The following is a 22,209-nucleotide window of genomic DNA, read 5'->3' as shown; positions in this document are numbered from 1 at the left end:
CTCAATTTGTATATATATATATATAATATATATATATATATATATATATATATATATATATATATATATATATATATATATATATAATATATATATATATATATATGAGTAGTTGAATGAATTATCTTATTAAGGATAATTCGAAAGATAACCGATACCTGGGTAGCAAATTCACATCAGAAAGAACACGGTTGAAGCTACGTCCCTAGGGCATAGACTACGTGTCTTCGTGCGGAAATTCGTACGTTTATTTTAAAATTATAAGTATATGAAAGAATGGAGTTGAACGACTAGTTAACAAATATCCTTTATTCTCGACATATGTTTCGAAGGCTGCATATTCCTAATTCCGAAGGAATAAGGAGTACATTATGCAGATTTCTCATCAGGAAAATCAAGGAACTTATGTCGACATCAAAATGCACAAAAAACTTTTAGCTGACCGCTCTCAAGGAGCCCATGGGCTCCTTGAGAGCGGTCACGACATCAAAATGCACAAAAAACTTTTAGCTGACCGCTCTCAAGGAGCTCATCGGCTCCTTGAGAGCGGTCAGCTTTTTTGTGCATTTTGATTTTCCTGATGAGAAATCTGCATAATGTACTCCTTATTCCTTCGGAATTAGGAATATGCAGCCTTCGAAACATATGTCGAGAATAAAGGATATTTGTTAACTAGTCGTTCAACTCCATTCTTTCATATACTTATAATTTTAAAATATATATATATATATGTACGACGGGCTTCTTTCAGTTTCCGTCTACCAAATCCACTCACAAGGGTTTGGTCGGCCCGAGGCTATAGCAGAAGACACTTGCCCAAGGTACCACGCAGTGGGACTGAACCCGGAACCATGTGGTTGGTAAGCAAGCTACTTACCACACAGCCACTCCTACGCCTGTACCATTTTCTCCTGAGCATCTTTCATTTGACCTAGATATTTAAATTTGTTATTGCATTTCTGATCTTTCTGATGTTTAGGGATGGACACTGATGTGTATAAGTCTGTTTTCTGGAGAACTGACGCGGAATATTTACTTATCTTGGCTTACTCATTTTGCCCCACACAAATTTGTCTTTTAAATGCTCAAAGACAACAGCGATTATTTTCTGAAATTGAGATCAGACAGGGCCAGCCCTAGGGTTGCTGGCGCCCCGGGCAAACTGGACTTCAGCGTGGACAAGCTGATGGTCATGGAAATTTCCTTGTCTTTGGCACGGCCTCCTTGGCGCCCCCTAGCACATGGCTCTCTGAGCGACTCCCCGAGTTGCCGGTACCTTGAGCCGGCCCTGGATCAGATCATGTTATAATGTTGTTAATGCATTTAGAGGTCATTTGCTTAGATGATATAATTTTTGTAAGGTAGTGAACATTTAAAAAACATATTTAGTCTCAAAGTCAAAAATACAGTAAAACCTCCTCATTGTGGCCACAGGCGCAGGAGAGGTTGTGTGGTAGGTAGCTTGCTTACCAGCAACATGGCTCCGGGTTCAGTGCCACTGCGTGGCACCTTGGGCAAGTGTCTTCTACTCAGCTTGTGAGTGGATTTGGTAGACGGAAACTGAAAGAAGCCCGTCGTATATATATATATATATATATATATATATATATATATATATATATATATATATATATATATATATATATGTGTGTGTGTGTGTGTGTGTGTGTGTGTGTATATGTTTGTGTGTCTGTGTTTGTCCCCCCAACATTGCTTGACAACCGATGCTGGTGTGTTTACGTCCCCGGAACATAGCGGTTCGGCAAAAGAGACTGATAGAATAAGTACTAGGCTTACAAAGAATAAGTCCTGGGGTCGATTTGTTCGACTAAAGGCAGTGCTCCAGCATGGCCGCAGTCAAATGACTGAAACAAGTAAAAGAGTAAAGAGTAAAAGAGTATACACACACACACACATGCACTATGTGTATGTGTGTGTGTATATATATTCTAAAAAGTACGGAGGGATCCTTCAGTTTAATGGTTTAATGTTAAATCATTTTCATATATAACATTACATAAAAAAATAAACAATATATATATATATATATATATATATATATAATGTATGTATGTCGACATATACGTGTGCGAGCGAATAAGGTGTAAATAAAACAATTAAACGCGTTAAATGAAAAGAACTGACTTCGTGGGTGAGGTCTAGAGGCAAAGAGGGTGGAGGTAATGGTGGAGTATATATAATATTTCCCATGCCTCGGTGAGAATTAGTGGGAGGTCGTCCAACAATAAAGTTTTGGGATGAAGCAAATGTCAAACCTATGGAGAAAGAGGACGGCGGGAATAGAAAGGACGAAAGATGGAGTGAGGGAGAAGGCGGGAAAATGTTACGTAAACGAGAATAGAATGAGGAGGTAGTATAGATTAATGAGTGTAGTGAGAGAGAGAGAGAGCGAGAGAGAGACAGAAAGAGAGAGAGAGTGAGTGAATGAGTGAAAAAAGTAAGTGAAAGAGTGTGAAAAGTTTATAGTGACACAAACAGAACAATACAATGGTAGGGTTGGTGTATGTATGTGTGTGAGAGAGAGAGAGTGAATGAGAGGGGAGGAAGAGGGTGAAAAAGAACAAGGGGATGGAAGAGAGAGAAAGAGAGAGAGAGATTGACAGACAGATACTGAGAGAGAGACAGATAGATAGATAGTGAGAGAGAGAGTGAGACAAATCGTTACCGACACGTGGAAAAAACAATAGAGAAATGAAGGCGCAAAAAATAGAAAAGAGTCGAAAGAAAAGAGAGAGCATGAAGGTATAAAAATGAGGTTGGGGAGGAAGAAGTAAGGAAAATAGCAAAAACAGAATGGGTAGCGACAGCGAGACGAAAGATATGCATACGTGTGTATGTATGTTTATATATAATTTTGCTTTCCTCATCTGATCTTTACTCTCATCTTTCCAGGACACACACACAGACGTAGAGAGAGAGAGAGAGAGATAGCGAGAACTCAATACATGGTTTAGAGTTTTTGGTTAATTGGGAATCAGTCGATGATTCAGTCCATTGTCTTTCGGAGTTTCACGCACGTAAGGTACACACACATGATCGATCGGGCAACATTTGGTCAATATGCGAGCACATTCAATAGAGGCGCGCGTCACTCCCACGCACCAACACCCACACACATACATTCAATAGATTGCCCCGTGGAATATAAATCAAGGTAAATACAATAAAAACAAACAATAGGAAAAAATATAGTATATATTTACATCCCGCCTTCATCAGCAGGCGATAGCATAAATAGTATTTGTACGCAGCTGGCTAAAATAATATATGCATATTATTTGAATGTAGGTGACTTGATTTATTGTCCATATCTCATGCTCACTTACCTATTTTTATTACTTTTCTAAGATCACTTCTTTCTTTTTTCTGGTCCAGGTCAATATATACAAGATATACTCTTTTACTTGTTTCAGTCGTTTGACTGTGGCTTTGCTGGAGCACCGCCTTTAGTCGAGCAAATAGACCCCAGGACTTATTCTATTGGTCTCTTTTGCCGAACTGCTAAGTTATGGGGACGTAAACACACCAGCATCGGTTGTCAAGCGATGTTGGGGTGGGGGGACAAACACAGACACACAAACAAACACACATATGTATATATATATATATATATATATATATATATATATATATATATACGACGGGCTTCTTTCAATTTCCGTCTACAAAATCCACTCACAAGGCTTTGGTCGGCCTGAGGATATAGTAGAAGACACTCGCCCAAGGTGCCACACAGTGGGACTGAACCCGAAACCATGTGGTTGGTAAGCAAGCTACTTACCACACAGCCACTCCTACGCCTATATCGTATATACTGTATATAAACTTAGAATAAACCAAGGTATGTTTCAGCAAAATTGGTCCGGGCCATATCTAACTTAATAGTACCACCTGATAGAATCTGTTAGGTCATTTTAAAGTAAGGTATTGTGATACATGGCCCATTCAAGTAGGTAATTGTTGACTGAGATGTGTAGCGGTACAGATGGTTTGTTTGGTATTCCTTGAAGAGATTCGGGCAAATAACGTTAGGAGATAATGGGATCTTTTTTTTTTATTTGTTTTGGGATAATATCTAATCGAAGAAAATGTGTTGCAGTATTGTGAAACGGAATTGTATTGGTAGCCTATGGCACGGGGTCCCTAAATTTGATGTTAATGTCGTTCGGGCAATGTTGATGGTGTATTCTCCATACAAGTCACTTGTGATATGAACGGCTGTTCTATATTGTGTAGTTAAACGAGTATGTCTTTAGTTCAACAGCGGCTGACAAAGTTCCTAATACATTTAGAGACCTGCGAGGTAACTTGTGATAAATATTCTATAATTTCTTCATGTGGTATAGTTAGAGTTCATTCTCCTCGTGTGTTTAATTCACAATTATGAAATCATAGTACCAACCACTCTTTGAATCGTGATGCACTCTCAATCATAGATTCGGGAACAGGGGATGCAGGGATGTACAAGCGCACCCCGTGAAATTTGGATGAGGGACAATAAAAACGCTTTGAATGTTCTGCTGAAAATTTCATCGTTAAAACGAACTAATTGGAAACATTATTTTCTCCATTATTTGATTTATCTGATTTGATATACAAATGTAATATTAATAATAATGATTACTGTACCTGTGTTTATTTCGTCGAGGTCGACTTTCGGGGTCGATAAAATAAGTTCCAGTTGAGTTGTGGGGTCGATGGAATCACTTACCCCTACCCCGAAATTGCTGGCCTTGCGCCAAAATTTGAAAGCATTATTATACCTATGTTTGTTTTGATAACAAGACTGAAATAATAGAACTGGGTAGCACCCTCTAAACATATTTCGTTCCTGCACTTATGCTCAATGTGATTAAAAATCTCGCTTAGATGAACTAAGATTGTACTATTTAGGCCCATGTACGTCTTAACTAATTCACACTCACCATATACAGGTGTATGTGCGTGTGTGTATTTGCGTGCCATGGGAATGAAAATTGCTCGGTGGACACGCACACAGATGCACGTATGTATGCGTATGTGTGATTAGAACAAAAATATCTTGTATTTCTTATGTGCGAGTTACGTCTCTTTATGCTAAGACGGACTTAGCTACTCTAGAAACAGTGATCAATAAAATTGATATCAAACTAAGTACTGACTGTCTGTATTATCAATTAAAACCACATGAAGGCAGTCAAAACGCCAACAATAAAAAAAGAAAAGAAAAGAAGCTAAAAGTACAAAAATAATAGTGCCGGCTCCACCTGATAATAATATACGGAGAAATATGTTATCATGTATCGCAGGCATTCAACGAATGCGGAAGGCTGCTTTTTCATTGATATCTCTCTTTCTCTCATACTGTTAGATGTTTACACATACGCAACAAAATCAGTTATAATACAGACAGTTGTGTGCGGGTCCATCTTTTAAGCGTGAGCACATTGGACAGCTGCCTGGGGGTCTTAGGTACCCAATTGTAATATATATATATATATATATATATATATATATATATATATATATATAGCGGTACTTATCTTTACAAAATGTATTTCATGACAAAACTATTTTAGCGTTTTCTACCTTGTCTGATCTTTATCTATCTATCTATCTATATATATATATATTATATATATATATATATATATATATATATATATATAATATATATATATATATATATAAATCAGACAAGGTAGAAAACGCTAATATATATATATATATTGTGACTTGCTATTAGCTAATAAATATTGTAGGGCCCAGAGCATAGATTTGCTCAGGAGCCTAAATACTATGAAGATGGCTCTGATTGTGTGTTCTCGAATTCGGTATGTATTTATAAATAGTGGTACGACCCCAGTAAATGTTAGTGTGGTTACATGTATGCATGTATGTATATATGTATGTTTCTGCCTGTCTGTCTGTCTCTCTGCCTAAATATGTAAAATAGATCTCGGTCGGTATTTCCGATCCATGAATGTTCGACCATCCGAACAACCTATTTTCTGAATTAGCATGTAGGTGCGGGAGTGGCTGTGTGGTAAGTAGCTTGCTTACCAACCATATGGTTCCGGGTTCATTCCCACTGCGTGGCACCTTGAGCAAGTGTCTTCTACTATAGCCTCGGGCCGAACAAAGCCTTGTGAGTGGATTTAGTAGACGGAAACTGAAAGAAACCCGTCGTATATATGTATGTGTGTGTGTTCGTCCCCCAACATCGCTTGATAACCGATGCTGGTGTATTTACGTCCCCGAAAATTAGCGGTTCGGGAAAAGAGACCGATAGAATAAATACTAGGCTTCCAAAGAATAAGTCCTGGGGTCGATTTGCTCGACTAAAGGCGGTGCTCCAGCATGGCCGCAGTCAAATGACTGAAACAAGTAAAAGAGTAAAGAGTAGCTGAGTATTCCAGATATGCTTGGTTGTGTTTGGGAGACAAAGCAGGCTCTTTGAATTTACGGGTACAATTCATCAGACGAACTTCCCATGTAGTTTCCATTAAATTAATTTTATCTCAAGGTTTGGGTCGACTCGGAGCTATAAAAAAACAGACACTTCTTCAAAATGCCACGCGATAGGATCGATACTTTGTAACTGAGGGACGAACTTTCTTAGCTATTCGGCCATACTGCAGTATAGCTGAATGGCTAAGTTTGCTTAAATACATATATAACACACACACACACGAATGTAATGCATGTATCCTTTAAGTCCTCAACTGCTGGAGTAGTGGAATACAGCGTGTCGTCTTGACTATTTTTCATTTTGACCAGAGACAAGGAGAAAGCAAAGTTGCCCGACGCTAGATTTGAACTCACAGATCACTAAGAGCTTCGAGTCGAGTCTGTCTGTCTCTCTGGGAGTGAAACTAGGTAGACAATAATTTACACGAGACCTCAGAATAAATATTGTGTAGGATGTATATGTAAGTAAAAATTCAGCCGTTTTCACGTGTCTGATTGATATCAACTAAATCCATGAAACAAACGAACTCTTCATCAGGCATTTCGCTACAAATGTGTGTGTGTGTGTCTGCAAGGTAGCGAGCGGACAAGAATCGTTAACACGCCGGATAGAAATATTTAGCGGCATTTTCTTCCGGATTCACGTTCAGTGTTCAGATTCCGTCGAAGTCGACTTTGTGTTTCACTCTTTTGGAGTCGACGAAATAAGTTCCAGTTAAACACAGGTCGATGTAATCGACTAACTCCTTCCCCTAAAATTTCAGGCCTTTTGCCTATAGTAGAAAGAAAAAAAGTGTGTGCGCATCTGAAAACTGAAGTAATTAAAGAAACGTATAATTAAAACAAGACATAACGGAAAAAAACCCACAGTATTACATAGTGTATATGTTTATTTGTAAGCAAAAGACCGCAATCTGTTTTCACGGGTCCACTTGATAACAACCGAAGCCGTGAAACGGATGAGCACTCCGTAGGTTCTTTTCTTTTTTACCACTATTGTGTATTAGTGTGTGCCTCCAAAAATTGAAATAATTAAAGCATTACAAGATATCGCATTTAAGAACTATGGCATTCTTAGCCGTGATATATGAAACTAAGTGGAAGGACCACAGACCAGTAGCGGTTCTTGACCCGTTAGTTTCGACCCCACCCCCTTTATTTTGTTTGACTGCAGTCTCCGTAGCGACATCAGCAGCTATAGCGACGCACCGACAGCAATAGCAGCAGCAAGTGTCGGGCCGTAGTAAGAGTTAGTGTAAAAAGCGCTTATACTAAAACTATATACGAAAGTAGCAACAGCTGAATTAAGAGTATTATTAGTAGCACCATGCTTATTCTATACTTTACTACTACTTACAACTTTCTCTGACGAAGGAGGAATACTTACCGATCACTTCGTTTTAGAAAGAACTTTAACAATTTATTATCATAGATATATATAATCGTTTATTTTTAAAACTTTTATTTTCTTTATTATTGTTGTTGACGTCGGTGTGTGTATAAAGTCTGTCTTTCCCACGTTTTACACACACACGTATAAACAATCACATCAATATTCACGAAACATCAACTGGAGTAAACAGTCATAATAAACAACACTAACTTCACCAGGATTTCTTTATTTTCTGTAAAATTTTCAACGATGATTGTTACGTTTTGTTTAATACGTTCGTCTTTCATATCGTGATTCATGGCAAATGAATGGAATAGACCAAGCTGTGATTTTATACAATTCCTGTAAGTACCTAAAAGAAATTTGCAACAAACAAACAATATAGACAGTATTCATGTTCTTTCTCATTACTTAAATCTATTGTCACTTTTTTCTATTTATATCTTTACTATCCTGAACGTCAATCTTCTACTAATTCACTCATTACTTTTTAAAAACAAATTTATATATAAGAACTTTACCCCAACTTTTATCTAATGAGAAAGGAAGAAAGTTATGCGACTTTGGGACAAAAGTCCATGATTCGGTTTCGATTCCCGCTTGTAATTATTTCAGTTCATTTAAAAATAGCATCAACGTCTAATTTCTGATGTCTTCCTACCTGAATAATAAAAATAAAGCACCTGTAAATAGAAACCGATATTGTACTTTACATTTGTCTAGTTTGCTTTCGTCTGCTGTCATTTTGTTGATCAAAAATAGACACTGTATGGTTGAGTGAACAATGCAAAGACATACAAAGTGCCATCCATCACATGTGATCTAGAATATTAGGTAACGTTTTCTGAAAGCTGTTGGTGAATTATTGCTCAGGTGAACTTCAGATTTAAGATAACGTTTTTAGTTCTTCACTTTTCTATTATCTACCTGGATGATAAGACCGTCTTCAAATACTGATTCTTCATGCTTTTAGCATGCAGTTAAGCTACCCATTATTCATTTCACCTACCCTGTTAAATAATGTCTGGTCGTCTCCCGCTTTATTACAACGATCGCAACGTCGACCTGTTGGTTCTTTAACAAAGAGTTGACATTCCACCCGGTTTCTTTCTTTTTCTCTCTCACTCTCTCGAAAAATAACCCGTTTTGCAATGCGACGTATTTCTAGTTGAACTAATACTACTTGTGTTGTTATCTGTTATGGAATGATTATTCACACATAGATATATACGTATACATACACACAATGATTGGCATTTTTTTTTAGCCATTCCATGTATTTACGATGCAACTTCTTTCGGGTAATCTGCGATCTTTGCCTCGCCGTGACAAAGATTATTTTTGCGTCAAGTATTTGAAGGAATATGAAGCTACTATAATATTGTATCAATAACCGATTCTTGATATCAATAACGATGTGTTCGATCAGCAGCCACCAATATGAGGGTGTAAATCTGAAAATTATCTCTAAATACACCCTTAGGCATATTTTTTAAATATGGTTAATATCACATACAATGATATGTGTGTGTGTGTGTGTGAGATTTAAAATTTTTTAAATCAATCAGAAATTTTAGTATATATAATCAATATGAATTACCTCGCATATCCCCAACCACGCTGATAGTTCAGCTGTTAAAAAAAAATAGTGGCTGCAGTTTAAGAAAGCAGCGATCCGTGGCCAAGTGAACAGAAATTGCTGTATGGTTATAGTCATTCATCTCCCTAAGTGTTTCTCTTACTAAATAAACCTCTTAGACAAATTTACACTATACGATATATTCAACCGCTTATACCGAAGATAAAACCAATAATTATTAGTCTATTTACAAAGTGTAAAATCGATTTTATCAGTGTCGGAATCGCCCAAAGCTGCACGAGTTTAATTCATGTTTTCAGTAGAAGACAAGAACTGATGAAACACTACTTATACCAAAAGAAAGAGAGAAAAATTGAGGCTTAAAATATTTGTTTCCTTTAATGTACACACACTGGTGTCCGTAGTTTGGTGAGGGATATACACCCGCACAACACGGCAACCTTCACCTTTATGTATATAAAACCCCAGTCTCCCGTCCTCTTTCACAATGTATTTATTGCATCCCGTCCTTCACCCTTGTGGAAATTTCGGTGAAGTCCTAGAGGGAATTCACAGACATTTTCAGGAATCGTGATGATACAACATTAGCCAGCGATAATTTCGAACGTAAGCACAAGGCCACAGAGGACTGTATATATATATATATATATATATATATAATTGTGTGTATGCATACATATGCCTACGTATCAACACGGATGAAATAAACTGGAATGTGATTAAGTTTCGCGCCGTTCTTCTTGTTCCTCATTAGAAACATACCTACGTGCATGAATGGGCTGTATGTAACCTATTTGGCTATTTCTGCACATTTGTTTATGTACCTCCTCATTACATATGTGCCACTAGTTTGCTCTATTTGTTCATAATCTCATCTCCATCCCTCCCTCACATTATTTTTCACGTGCATATAGACAGTTAATCACTACCAAATAAATAATGAATCTTTGTTGTTTTAGCCCCAAATTGGTTCCAGTTCTGATATTCCAGCCTGTCCCTTTTAACAGTGTATCAATGTATATATGTGTTCTCTTAAAATTGTAATGTGATTTGAGGAAGATTTTAACTGCTTTTTCTAGCAATCAAGCGACCGCATAGTGTCAACCAAAGACGGTATCGTCCTTGGCATTTATCAGAAGCTGTCTATTTAAAAATAAATACCGAGTTAAAGAAGATTTTAAAAATCTTTATATTATAAACGGTAGATATATATATTTTGTGTGTGTAACATTGAGTTGTCGACACACATCAATGAAAACATTCAAACCATTCTTCAGCATTCGGTGAATATTGTGATACTTACTTATATACTATATGATAGGTTACGTATATTACCAGAGGGCCCCTGCCGTGGGCTGTCCAAGCTATTGTTTGTCGGCTTAACCAGACACATAGTTTTTCAGTCTCAAGTCAGCCCTGATCAAGCTGACAGATATCAAACACATTTCTACCTGTTTCGTTTCTTTTCTGGAATAGCGTGTCTAGGACATTACTCAATGCATCCTCGAATGACTATAAAGAGGCTTTCTTAGCAGAAAAGTGATTTATTTAATAATGTAGATGGTGGTGGTGGTTTTGGGGTTGTTTAATTTCTGGCTTTCAGTGTCTTGACGCCTGAGAGAGAGAGTGAGAGAGAGAGAATCTTACCCTGGAATCTTACTGTCTTGCTTTGCCACATTCGTTTTCTTTTTAGATATATCACTAAGATATCTTTATTTACTTTTGTATTTATAGCTACAGGTAGTTAGCTGCGACTCCTTATTACCACGATCACGGCAACTGTTACAACAATAATACTATTAGAGCCTTAACTATAACACGCTATTTTAACCACTGTTACAACCGACGAAAGTACGGAAACAACAGCAATAACTTACTTTTGCTGTTACTACTATAACTTATTACTTCAATTACTTCACTGTAGCAACGACAGACTGGCAGCGAAGATTCTACCCCTACGCAATTCCGTACAGAGGGACTTAAAAGTGTACCATCACTAACAGCATTACTTTCGCTACCAACACTATCATCTTTACCAGTGTACACAAACGCTCTATATTTACGAACCAATGAGGGGTCCCCCTTCTACCTGATCGTTCTATCTGCTATTATTAGAGACTCCTTAAATCGGATGCATTGGATACTGGAGCCATTGATAGACGAAAAGACGAAGGATCACGGCTAGAATAGCTGATCCGAACTGATCAAATACATGAGGAACACACTAGGTGATAGACTCCTAGATAAACCATGTCTGAACTGGAATTTTATGGTTGAAATGCTTTTGATCATAAGTCTACTTTGTGAAGATTAATTTTGGGAATAAGCAAACAGCACCACTATCTACTAATTAACAGTGTATGTCCACCTCTCTGTCCGTCCCCTTGTTACGATACTTTTTGTTAATGAAATACCGACAAAATCGTTTAGTAAAATGAGCTGTGATACTTTCACTATCTCTTTATTTTGTGAAAACACTAACAAGTCGTTGAGTTATTTTGTAAATGCAGTAAGCTATCTGTGTATAATTGTGTGCATCATCATCATCATTTAACGGCTGTTTTCCATGCTGGCATGGCTCGGACAGTTTGACAGGAGCTGGTAAGGCTAAACTGTCCAACTTTGTGTGTTTATGTGTGTGTGTGTGTATGTCTGTGAAAGCAGTGCCATGTTGTTTGGAATTCAGTCCCACTGTGTGATATCTTGGGCAAGTGTCTTCTACTATATCACTGGACCAGCCTTGTGAGTAGATTTAATAGATGGAAACAGAAATACATTCATTGTGTGTGTGTGTGAAAGAGAGAGAGAGTGTGTGTGTTCATATTTCTCATCTTCACGTGTTTGCTGATCATAAACAAAGCCTCTCTGGTCATACAGACAATGTCCTTTGCTTGCAATCCACCATGAAAACATGTCTGGGCTTCTTGACATGTCTTGAAAGTTGCACAATCTTGTTTGTTTTCATTTCCCTGTGTAACCATAAATGAGTTGTTTGTTCTTTGACAGAATCAGATATTATTATTTCACATGGAAACAGGTGAGAGTTAGCAGTAAGAAGCACATCCAGCCATAGAAACTTTGCTTCAATATACCCTTGTCTAACAAAAGGAAGCATAGAAAAATGACATTGAAATGATGATGGTGTGTTTGCATTGCCAGTGTCGCCTGACTGGCTCTCTTGCCAGTGGCACGTAAAAAGCACCATTTGAGTGTGGTCGATGCCAGTGCCACCTGACTGGCTACTGTGCTGGTGGCACATAAAAAGCACCATTTGAGTGTGGTCGATGCCAGTGCCACCTGACCGGCTCCTTTGCCAGTGGCACATAAAAAGCACCCACTACACTTTCAGTGACTGGCATTAGGAAGGGCATCCAGCTGTAGAAGCCTTGCCAGATCAGATAAGAGCCTGGTAGCCTCCTGGCTTGTCAGTCCTCAGTCAAACAAACCATCCAATCCATGGCAGTATGGAAAGCGGACATTAAATGATGATGATGCTCCTGCTATGGAAAGAATATCCTTCTCGAAAAATATTATTGTAAAATGAAAAATGAAATGTGGGAATATTAAGATTCGAATGGTGATAAGTCCGACACCATCTGCCTTAGCAGTTTCCGTAGGAGATGTCACAAATCACGAAAAGTGACAAGGCCCTCACTCTATTGTTTTTTTCTGAACAATACAATTTTCTCATTGCATTTAAGGAGTTCAGCTTCCTGTACTCGAGAATCACTTTTGTATGTGTGCAATTGCATTTTATGAGATATAAGGGCATGGCCTAGAGAAATTAGCCAATAAGGTAGATAGGTGCTGATTGGAAAATAGTGTTTAGGGAGGTTAAAATGATCATGAGGTACCTCACAGGTAGCAGTTGAAAGCAGAGACCAAATTGAGTGAATTATTTCAAACAGAACAGCTTCTCATTGGGATTCTGCAAAGTTTGTTTGGTTATAGGGAGATGTTTCTAATTTCAATATTGTCTGATTTATTCTCTAGTATTACCCATTTCCTCAAGAGATGTAGTGGGTAGTTCTACTTTACACAATTCCTTATTTTATATCCTTAGAAGAATTAGTCAATGTGAAAGAGTGAACCAAAGACTATGGAAGTTAGTGATAGCCCTGAAATCATGGAATTTCAATCCTTTTGGGAAGACTTTCTTCAGTTTGTAACATATGCAATCATCAATGAAGAATTTGAATGGTTTGTGTATCCGTGCTAGTGGAGCGCTAAGAGCATCATCTGAGTGTGATTGTTGCCAGAGCAGCTAACAAGCTTCCATGTCGGTGGCACGTAAAAAGCACCATTCAAACGTGATCGTTACCAGCTTTGCCAGTCCTTAGTCAAATCGTCCATCCCATGCTAGCATGGAAAGCGGACGTTAATTGATGATGATGATGAGCATGATTGTTACCAGTGTCGCCTTACTGGCACTTGTGCCGGTGGCACGTGAAAAAACATTTGAGCGAGGTCATTGCCAGTGCCAATGGACTGGCACCTGTGCAGGTGGGATGTAAAAAAACGCCATTTGAGTGTGGCCGTTGCCAGTACCACCTGACTGGCCCTTGTGCCGGTGGCACATAAAAGCACCCACCACACTCTCGGAGTGGTTGGTGTTAGGAAGGGCATCCAGCTGTAGAAACTCTGCCAGTTCAGATTGAAGCCTGGTGCAGCCATCTGGTTCGCCAGTCCTCAGTCAAATCGTCCAACCCATGCTAGCATGGAAAGCGGACGTTAAACGATGATGTGATGATGATGATGATGTGAGAGATGAAGTTTATGAGAGCATACAGAATATAGGAACAAAAAATCCTATATGAGGAATATAGGAATGAAAAGTCGGTGTTTGCATTCCAAAGTAGGCTGATGGTGATTTGAAATTGTATTGGGTTAAGTATTTAGGGGTACAGAATTCTGTCTATATTGGAGTTATTTAATAAACTGTAGCAAGAAGTTACAATAAACGGAGCAACATTAAATGAAGTGTTTTGCTCAAGAACACAGTGCATTGTCCAGTCCAAGAACTGAAACTGCAATCTTATGATCATGAGTGCACCACCCTAACCACTTATCCACCTGCCTCCATTAATTCAGGAGCCTATGATTAAATGAGGCACTCTAGCCTCAGCCATTTGTCCTTTTGTATTTTTTGGGCTATATTATCCAACGTGATCCCTTTTTGAGAGGGCAAGGAGTGATTTGAGGGAGATTTGGTTGCTATTTTTGATATGTCAAGTGATTATAAAAAGTGTCCTTTTGAGGTAATGGTGGTTATGAGGGAGAGGAGAATGATCATGTCCAGTTCCAGGAGGCAGACCAGACATGTATTGTCACATATTATCCTCTCATAATCTTGTAATGCCTGTCTACTTGACATGGGCAGGGTTGGTTGTCTTTACAGAATTGATTTGCCCAGGATAAAATACAGTGTATTGGGCCCTATAGTATTTATTAATTACAAGCTACAACATGCATAGAGTAGAATTTGACCTTAGCCCTATGAGGCCCCAAGAAAATCCATGCTCTGGGCCCTGCAGTAGTTGTTTATAGACAGCAAGCCATAAAATACATAAATTAAGATTGGGCTCCTAGACCCATGAGGCTCCCAACAAAATGCATTGAGCCCTATAGTATTTATTGATTGCAAGCTACAACATGCATAGATTAGAATTGGACCGTAGCCCCATGAGACCCTTGGAAAATTAGGGCACTGGGCCCTAGAGTAGTTGTTTATAGACAGCAAGCCATAAAATACATAGATTAGGATTGGTCTCCTAGACCCATGAGGCTCCCAAGAAAATCAATGCATTGGGCCCTATAGTATTTATTGATTGCAAGCTAAAACATACATATATTAGAATTGGGCCCCTAGACCCATGAGACTCTTGGAAAATCAATGCACTTGGTCCTATAGAATTTGTTTATTGACAGTGGCCACAACAGGCATAAATCTTAACTGGGCTCTTAGATCCGTGTGGCTCCTAGGCAACTGCCCAGTGTGCCAATGTCTTAAGATGGCACTTGGCATAGGTTTCACAACTTGATAGGTTGAGTACAGCATTGTGATTAATGTTTCTCATAAAACAAAAATCGGTTTCAAGGAAACTAGAGGTGGTCTGTGAAGACAGAAATCATTAATTAAATTAATGACCACGAATGCATTTTACATTGCGCAGTGGTGACAAAAATATTCGTTTTCTTTAATTCCTGCTAAGAAGAGTCCTAAGTGAAACTTAAAAATTTATATCTCCGCTACTACATACAAATTTATTTGTATCAACCTATAATGGGAACCTCTATATGGCTTCTCAACATGCTAAACATAGTGGACAAATCTTCCTCAAACCATATCCTAGCACCTTGGAGAAGGTATATATTGACTGATGTAGTCCTGGTTACATCATGCCTGAACAGAGAAAACAAAAAAAAAACTGATGTGGTCAAAGCTGGACTATTCTCTGGGTCTGCCTGATCAAGATAAAGTTAAACAATATCAACAACAAACTTATATCTGCTTATATTTTGCATTGTTTGTCCAAACAACGCTCACAATTGATTACTGTTTGCTGAATAAGATTATTATCTGATCATAAGTTTAAATTCAATAATGTAAAATAGAAATTGTATGCAATTTGATTCAAAAGTTTCCTGTCCTAGCCTGTCCTTCCATTTTATTTCTTTCTTATCTTGTCAATCTTTGTGAAATAAGTTTCAATATCCTTTCACAACTCTGATGTAAATACATTTGTTTCATTGGCCGAATATATATTCTAGGATGTGAAAAATAATTGGTCTAGCAGTCTAAGCATGATTCTATGAAAATGTAATTATAAACGTCCTAATTCTACTTACAGACATGTCAAAATCAAAATTAGAACTTAGTCTTTGTACTCTAACTTGTTCTTCAACCTTAGATCCAGGCCATAAGACATTTTGGCACATCCTATTTTCAGCATTATTTACATTTGATGGCTATTTGTCCTCATCTTATTTGTTGTTAACACAACCTTTTTGGCTGATATACCCTCCAGCCTTCATCAGGTGTCTTGGGGAAATTTCGAACCTGGGTTCTCATTCCTAAGGTATTTTTCGACGACGACTGCTACTGCTATTATCATTATTCAGGTCACTGCCTGGAATTGAACTCAGAATCTTAGGGTTAGTAGCCCACACTCTTAACCACTATGCCATATGCCCATGGGCAATTATGGAGTGAATTTTAGGGCTTATAAATCCAATCCTTCCTTAATACTGGTTCCCATATGCTATTCATATCTGCACTCGGTCTGCTTAGGAGGTTGTTGTGTTGTAGCATATGTGTTGCTGCTTTTAGTTTTTGTATTTTCCAGTGGTGTTCTCTGTCTATTATTTTTAACTTCATCCCACAGGGGGAGGTAGTCTCCATTTTCCAATACATGATCATCTATACCCAATTTATCAATATCTCCTTGTGTCACAGCTTTGCGATGTTCCTCTATCCTTATTTTGAGGGGGCAGCATGTTTCACCTTTGTATGACCTACCACAGCTGCATGGGATGGAGTATACGCAGTTTTCGGCCATATTCTCTTCTATTGGTGGTTTTACTCGAAGGAGTTATTTGCGAAGTATCGTATTACTCTTGAATACTGTCCCGATGTCATATGGGCCACATATCTTTTGTATCTTTTCGGAGAGGCCTTTTACATTGGTTAGACAGACTGTGAACAGTTTATTGGTTTCATCCATGAAAAAATGATCAAGCTCAGTAACAATCTATTAAGCAACAACTACCCCCAAAACATACAATCCACTGCAATTATGAAGAAAAGAGAGGATGAAGCCAATAAACTGTCCGCAGTCCGTCTACCCTATGTAAAAGGCCTCTCCATAAAGATACAAAAGATATGCGGTCCATATGACATCAGGACAGAGTGAATCAATGCCTTGTGGGTGAAATTAGTATGAAGAAACTATATGGAAGCCTCTGTGTGTGTGTTTGTGCGCATGAATGCTTACTTACCATATCTTTGCATGACTTTGTCAGAGCAAAAAAGTGATGCCATGTTTATATTCCCAGTAAACAACACAGGACATTGTGTATGGTGTGGGAGCAAACTTCACACCACTTAATTCCAAATTGAACTTCTTAACTACATATCTATTTCTTTATATGTATATAAATATAAATATATATATATGTATATATATATAGGAAAAATAAGGATAAACACTAGTTTGTATTAAATTTCCTACATGTGTTTCGTCATTATGGTTGTTTGAAGCCCTGTGATAGACATTTCAAATGCATATAGATGTTCAACCCCTACAGATCTCCAGGGACCACTTTATTGCATCAAATTACAGATGACTGTGTCCAAAGTTGGATGGATGGGAGAGAAATAGAGAGAAAGCAAAAGAATAAAAAGGAAATACCCAAGATACAAGAGAGAAGGGGAGAAGGACAGAGAGATGAAGAAAACTAAATAAGAAGGATAAAAAAGGAAAAGAAGAGAAAGAAAGAAGTTCGTAAATAAAATTATGAATAACAAGTTTTTTTTTCCAAGGTGTGAAGCCATAAATATAGATTGTGTGGTAAGTAGCTTGCTTACCAACCACATGGTTCCGAGTTCAGTCTCACTGCGTGGCACCTTGGGTAAGTGACTTCTACTATAGCTTCAGGCCGAACAAAGCCTTGTAAGTGGATTTGGAAGACGGAAACTGAAAGAAGCCTGTCATATATATATGTGTGTGTGTGTGTGTGTGTGTGTGTGTGTATGCTTGGGTGTCTGTGTTTGTCCCCCCAAAATCGCTTGACAACCGATGCTGGTGTGTTTATGTCCCCATCACTTCGCAGTTCAGCAAGACAGACTGATAGAATAAGTACTGGGCTTACAAAGAATAAGTCCTGGGGTCGATTTGCTCGACTAAAGGCGGTGCTCCAGTGTGGCCACAGTCAAATGACTGAAGCAAATAAAAGAATAAAAAAATAAAGCCTTAAATTATACTTTTAAAAGTCTGCAGCAAAACTAGTTAATAAGCTATGCTTTATCCTTCTTACAGTGCACCATTTAAGAACTAATGCTTTGCTGTGCAGATATTGATGGCATCTTTTTCTATATTATGAAATTTTAGTAAAATTGCTTTGTCATTGTTAAGTTAGTATATGGAACATAAATCAACATAAAATTTTGATGGACGGCTTTAATTTAGAACACTTTAACCCTTTAGCATTTAACCTGGCCATATCTGGTCCAAATATTCTATCTGTTTTATGTTCAAACTGGCCAGATTTGGCCTCTCAACCTACCTTACAATGTCATTTATCATCATCATCATCATCATCATCATCATTTAACCCTTTCGTTACTGTATTTATTTTGAGATGCTCTGTGTTTTTCTCAATTATTTTAGATATAACAAAGAATTTAGTAAAATAACTTAGTTACCATTCAGCTAGTGTCAGAGACCATTAATTGTGATTATGGTTTCGTGGAAGATTTTAATTCAAAATTTATGAAATCAAGACATTTGTACCGCAGAGCCAGAGCCGGTTTCAGCCGAGTTGGTATCAAAAGGGTTAACGTAATGGCAGAGGTTGGATGGTTTGACAAGAGCTGTCAAGCTGGGAAGCTGCACCAGACTCCAGTCTAATTTGACATGGTTTCTACGGCCCTTCCTAATGCCAACCACTGTATGCTGGGTGCCTTTATGTGGCACTGCATTGATGCTTTTATGTGGCACCACACAGGTGCTTTTATATAGTGCCACATGGGCACTTTTATGCGGCACCACATAGGTGTTTTTATGTGGAACCACATGATTGCTTTTATGTGGTACCACATGGATACTTTTATATGACACTTCCACAAGTGTTTTTCACCACCAGAGTGACTACTGTGGAGTATGGGTCTTCTTGAGTACAGCAAAATGCCAGGTATCTTGGTCCTTTGTTATCTTGCCTGAAAGGTTCAGCACCCTGAGGTTGTTCTTCAGTACTTCATCCCATGTCTTCCTGGGTCTCCCACTTCCATGTCTTCCATCTACTTTGAGAGATCAGCACTTCTTTATGGTGATGTCAGCACCCATCTGCATCACATGACCAAACCAGCACAGTCTTCTCTCTTGCAATCAGCATCTAATTCTTATGCCTAACTTCTCTCTCAAAAACACTAGCACTCTGTCAAACATGTACACTTACATTATTTATATTCGACGGATATTTGTCCTCATCTTGTTTGTTGTTAACACAATGTTTCAGCTGATATACCCTCCAGCCTTCTTCAGGTGTCTTGGGGAAATTTCAAATCTGGGTTCACACTTACATGACACATCCAGCAGAGCATACCAGCCTCATCCCTTTCTAAAAATAAATAATCACATCATCATAATTTTGAAACTACGAGATAATAATAATGACGAAATTATTGTATACAGTGCTCAGGTGCACCACAACTTGTCAAAAGTGTGTATAAAGCATATGCAGTAATGTACAAATGTCTGGAAAGTGAACAGTGTATGATTCAGATACATGCTTGCATGTGTATGGAGGGGAGAAAATCAGGTGTAGTGTTGGTGAATCTCAGGAAGCATGGAAGTTTTGAAGGATGCAGTGCTCCGACAACTAACAACTGATGCTGGCAGTTTGTTCCATACTTCAGTAACTCTTAGCATGAAAAAATGTTTCCGAAAGTCATGGGAGCTATGCTGTTTTCTGACTTCTTAAACATGTCCACGGGTATTAGACAGGTGGAGTTTGAAAAGGTGCTCAGAGTTACTGTTAGTAAGATGGTTAATAATTTTATGGGTGTCTGTCAAGTTAGCTGCCAGACGTTGTAGTTTCAATGTATCCAGGCCCAGGGAAGTAAGGCATGATTAATTAAGAAAAATATAAATAAATAAGTATAACATTTGAATGAGTCATCTGAATGCCAGAGGGTTAAAACAGGAAATATATAACATAGAACCAAGAGTGGTTTCAGTTGGGTTGTTGTCAAATGGGTTAAATTGATGTGAAATGAATTAAAATAGAAGACTGAGTGTATCCTAGTTTAAGGTAGGTATACAGCTTCCCTGCATATCATGAGATGACTAAAAGCACCGGTAACAAGAAGGGCATCTGGCTGAGAAACACTGTCTCTGAAAAACCACCCAGCCCATACTAGCATGGTGATCTCATTCTTGCTCACAACATCATAAACGGAAAGTGTAACCTCTCGAAAGAGCTGTTCTTCACTCCTGCTCCAGAGCGTTGGCTGCGGGGGTCACTCTGAAAAGCTCTATCTGCGACGATTTCATCTCAATCGAAGGAGAGTGGGTTTCTCCGTCTGGGTTGCGGATCCGTTGAATAAGCTGCCAGACGAGATAGTGAAGATGCTGACGACCGCTCGGTTCAAAGTCTCCCTTGACCACAAATGGCCTGAACTCTTTGCATGAACACCACCCTATACATAACTCCATGTCCCCCTACATGGCCTTGCTTTTTGAGCCAAAAAATTAACTTAACTTAACTTAATTAGTCCCGAATATTTGTTAGAGAAGATGGCATAGTTGCAGTTGAAATGCTGATCTAGAAGTTCATTTACAGAACCATAAAGGAACTTTAGTTAGTTGCTATCCATCCATGGTGACTGGTATAACTGCTACATGAGTGAAAAGAATGGGTTAAAGTTGAGGTTTTAAAGGGGCCTTATAGTCAGAGATGCAATCACGAAAGCTGTAGTATAAATAATTAACTAGTTCAGAATAAAGTTTGGACCGGCAAACAATACAGTTTTGATTAAATTATTTAATGTTCAGAGTCAGGGCATTGTTTAGTAAGCAGATACACTTTGTTAGACATTTAACTTAGTCTTTAGTTTGTATATATTACGGTAATTACATTTACATTACTTTTTGATGAGCTCAATCTCTGACCGCTGCCGCCGTCACCACCACCGTCATCATCATCAGCAACAGCAGCAGCAAGAGCTCATGGTTTTGTCATCTTTACTCTGTAAATTTACATTACATTTTGTCTAGCATTTTGTTATCATCATTTCTGAACGTTGTCATCATGTGTTTTTAATAATAATAATAATAAGCCTTTCTACTATAGGCACAAGGCCTGAAATTTGGGGGAAAGGGATGAGTCGATTACATCGACCCCAGTACTCAACTGGTAGTTACTGTATCAATCCCGAAAGGATGAAAGGCAAAGTCGACCCTGGCAGCATTTGAACTCAGAACGTGGAGACAGACAAAATACTGCTAAGCATTTTGCCCTGCGTGCTAATGATTCTGCTAGCTTGCCACCTTAATAACAATGATGATGATAATGATAATGATAATAATAATAATAATAGTAAGCCTTTCCTCTAAGGGCACAAGGCCTGATATTTTGGGGGAGGTGGGGCTAGTTGATTGTATCAAGTCTAGTACTTATTTCAATGACCCTGAAAAGATGAAAAGCAAAGTTGACCTCAGTGGTATTTGAACTCAGAATGTAAAGTTGGAATAAATGTCGCTAAGCAATTTGTTTGCCTTTACTAATGGCTCTACCAGCTTATTTTTATTTCGTTAAGAGTAATTTACTTTGTACTATAGGTTCAAGGTCAAAATTTTGGGTGAGGGGGGGTGTAAATCAATTACCTCAACCCCAGTGCTTAACTGTTACTTATTGACCCTGAAAGGATGAAAAGGAAAGTCAACCTCGGTGGAATTTGAACTCAGAACATAATGACGGATGAAATGCCACTAAGTATTTTGTCTGGTGTGCTAATGATTCTGCC

At 38.2% G+C, this 22,209-nt stretch overlaps 1 protein-coding gene and 1 long non-coding RNA gene across 9 annotated transcripts in view; one reads left to right on the top strand and one right to left on the bottom strand.

Moving 5' to 3' along the window:
• The window catches only part of LOC118763117, a 274,270-nt gene that overhangs the window by 182,130 nt on the left and 69,931 nt on the right, over positions 1 to 22,209 (bottom strand). The window lies entirely within an intron of this gene.
• Positions 7,774 to 22,209, top strand: part of LOC115210341 (nesprin-1) — an 870,646-nt gene continuing 856,210 nt past the window's right edge. For 4 of the 8 annotated variants that reach the window (XM_036502469.1, XM_036502465.1, XM_036502468.1 and 1 more), the window contains exon 1: positions 7,782 to 8,208. The gene's annotated coding sequence lies outside the window, so the exon portion shown is untranslated. Of the gene's footprint in view, positions 8,209 to 22,209 lie in introns of all 8 variants that reach the window. The other 4 variants (XM_029778876.2, XM_029778874.2, XM_036502470.1 and 1 more) reach the window with 3 other exon arrangements.

Source organism: Octopus sinensis, linkage group LG4 (genome assembly GCF_006345805.1).
Source record: "Octopus sinensis linkage group LG4, ASM634580v1, whole genome shotgun sequence".
Classification (NCBI taxonomy): Eukaryota; Metazoa; Mollusca; class Cephalopoda; order Octopoda; family Octopodidae; genus Octopus; species Octopus sinensis.
Note: the sequence above shows the minus strand (reverse complement) of the source record. Positions and strands in the feature narration are given on the sequence as shown.